The 3,243-nt window shown below is 29.4% G+C and overlaps 1 long non-coding RNA gene across 1 annotated transcript; it reads left to right on the top strand.

The window, feature by feature from the left end:
• The first annotated feature begins 675 nt into the window (after window positions 1–675).
• LOC131859767 (uncharacterized) lies at window positions 676–2,053 on the top strand. The gene is made up of 3 exons (XR_009359345.1): window positions 676–846; window positions 954–1,029; window positions 1,924–2,053. It is a non-coding gene; the product is annotated as an uncharacterized LOC131859767 (long non-coding RNA).
• The last annotated feature ends 1,190 nt before the right edge of the window (window positions 2,054–3,243 follow it).

The following is a 3,243-nucleotide window of genomic DNA, read 5'->3' as shown; positions in this document are numbered from 1 at the left end:
CACTTAAATCTAGAGTTGAAAGATGAACCAAATGCTTATTAACTCATCAATTTTTTAGTGCTTACAAATGGATTAACTTTTATTAGAAGTCATAGCAACATTATTAGTTTTCACTAAGGAGTTTCAATGATAAAAGTTCAAGAGGAAAGTAAAAATCTCATTATGAAGGTTACAAATTAGGCTTATTCTCGTACGTTTATGAACCATAGAATGGTTACCTTCCATTAGTCATAGGCTTTGTAGATTAGGGCTTGACATTTTGTTACAATTGAAAAAACTTTATTGTGAAAAAAATGATTCATATCATATATATATCCCTCACCCTTAGATAAAGCTTACCAAGACACAATATATCAAAATATAGTACAATAACAATCTAGATAGTCTTGCAGGAAAGAGAAACACTTTTCCATACAAAGCATGCATTTTTTCCCCAAGAACCAGCTAAATTAGCAAAAACTAGCTCCATGAAGACAAAACCATACAATATGAGAGAAATATTCAAGATACCCATGGGCTTTCAACCGGTACCCTAACAATTCATTCCTAAGTTGCACTGCATTCCTCCTTATTTGACATAATTATTATGGAAAATAAACATCATTATATCCATTAGGGTTTGAAATTGCTATTTTATAGTAATTTTGAAAATTGGTTCTTGGCAGGTTACAACCAGTTATTATTGTTCTAGCAAATATCAGTTGTCAATTGTTTCTGAAATTATATTATAGGACTGGGGTTTTAAGAAAAAATTTGATAAAAAAAAAAATCAACAATGAATGAAGAGCAAAAATCAAAAGATATAATGCCAGCTGCAGTGCTGCAAAGACTTGAAATTGGTCAAAGGTAAAATCATTTTTTTTTTTCAAATTTTCTTAAAAAGGGCTTTTAATTTGCTTTAGTTTCATGTTATTTTTTTTCAATATTTTCTAAACTTCTGACTTTTGGATTAGTTTCTCTCAAGCCATTGAATGCAAAGATACATAAAGATCTGAAGTAGGAGAAAATATCAGAAGCAGAAGTAATTAGGTATGTTTTAACTGTTTTATGTTGTGTTTCCTACACAGCATTCTGATTCTATCTTTTTACTTTCAGCAATATCTAAGTCAAGCTATTTGAAAAACAGTAAGATGCATCAAAATTTTAACTAAACCATTATATCCTTCAAATCCTTGTTAGGCAACCTTTGCATTTAACTGTAGAGAAGTTCATTGATGAGCAGGGAAAGGACTCTGATTTTGTAAACAAATTACTTGATAATAGTATCATGGTGTTCAAAATCGTTGAGACTCAAGCATTTCATAATGTGTATGAATTTTAACGCATAAACAAATTAAATGGTCAAAGCTATAAACATTTCAAATTGAAACAGAAGTGTAGCAATTTGCCTTTTATTTTCTAATATACAATACATTTTTTACTCTTAAACAATTATAGAAATATGCTTTTCAGCAAGTCATAAAATAGGGATATCAAACTTGCTATGTCAAATATATTTGATTTTCAGACCCGAACTTCAACAGGACAAAATTTATGTTTATGAAATTAAACATTGCTTCAAACTCCATAAGTATGAGATTATCATTTTAAGCTCTTCAACAATTCCTGATACTTCGAACTGATTTCTGAAACTCGTCAACAACTTACCTTTTATACAGAGATCAGAATCTAAAATTTTACAAATAAATAGAAGATTATAAAACTATATATAAACATGAATTAGAATACAAAGGAATATTTATCACTTATTCTTGTGCTATTTTACCAAGACAAATTTTCTCCAAATGATATTTTTCATGCTTTAGCTATAAATCCATTATTTCTTACTGATGAACTCATACTTCTCAATGTCTAATTTTGCCGGAATTTGAATATAGAAACCGACAACAATCAACTCATACTTCTCAATGTCTAATTTTGCAGAAATTTGAATATAGAAGCCGACAACAATCAACAACTCAATGCTGCAACAATTGAATAGCTTACAGTCCCATTTGCATACATATAGTGTTTTAGTTTTTTAAACATTTAACTTTTCCAGCTGAACTGCTACACTTGAAAATTTGTTTCGAATACAAAAATATTTCACATAATAATTTCGATACCTCTTTCATGATTGTTGCATGTTTCAATTACTGAGTCTAGAGGAGTGGGAAACAGTTAACTGATATTGCTAAAAAAAATTTAGCCAATTTACTGTCTTTAATGATATTTTAACCTTCAATGACTTAATTTCTGCAATGTAGTCTAACTTAGAATGATCTTATGTTTCTTTTTCTGTTTGCTCATCTGGAGTGTATGATTTCTACAGTTCGTTGCTCTCTGTCAAATGGGTATTATTTATCTTCAACCGAGCTAAGATATAATTGTATCTAGATGAATTGTGTGCACTATTTTTTAAAAGTTAGATGCAATATATTCGCTCTAGTTTTTTACTTTTTTTCACGTTCTGAATTTTTAAAAGTCCCTTATATCTATATAATGCTTATGAGGATCAAATAAACCCAATTCTTTACTATTTAGTTTCAAAATGTGGCATAAAGGATGTGTGATAGAGCTAACTGGTTAAATTTACATATTATGATAGGAGTACAAATTGACAAACATTGTGAAACTTTAACTAATTGAAATTTATAAAAGAAATCTATCATGGTTCATATTTTTTGCATATTGGTACTCAGTATGAACTTTTGTTACCAAGTTGATGTATTTTCAAGGAAGCAATGAGACTGAAAAGAGTATATATATAGTTTGATATCAGATCCACTGGACCTATGGGGCTTGGGTGCATTGTAGATATAATTCCACACCATTCTCAAAGTTTCTGCTTCTGACTGATAGTTAAACTTCTTTTAATATTTAAAAAAGTTGTTCGAGTCATCTTCAATTATTTATTTATTTTGTTAAGGATTGCATATCCTCTGGTATCTAACAAATCCTCCCTGAGTGCTAGGTTTGATGTAAAATGTTAATCATTTAAAGTGAACCCATTCTGGTGATGCATATGACTTTATTAAACAATTGTATTTCTTTGCTCTATAATGTGTTTTGTCACATGCCTTTTGCATTTAAATTATTGACACGATGCTTTTTTATAAGCAACTGAGTTTAGAATTCAGTTCTTCCACCAGAAAAGCCTACATAAAGCAGAGAATGAAAAATATAACAAAGGAATATTTTTCCAAATTATTGAAACAGAGGAATATGTAGAAAGTTAAACCATCTTACTTGTATTGGCAAAGA

The sequence above is a fragment of the Cryptomeria japonica genome, chromosome 11 (assembly GCF_030272615.1).
Source record: "Cryptomeria japonica chromosome 11, Sugi_1.0, whole genome shotgun sequence".
Classification (NCBI taxonomy): domain Eukaryota; kingdom Viridiplantae; phylum Streptophyta; class Pinopsida; order Cupressales; family Cupressaceae; genus Cryptomeria; species Cryptomeria japonica.
Note: the sequence above shows the minus strand (reverse complement) of the source record. Positions and strands in the feature narration are given on the sequence as shown.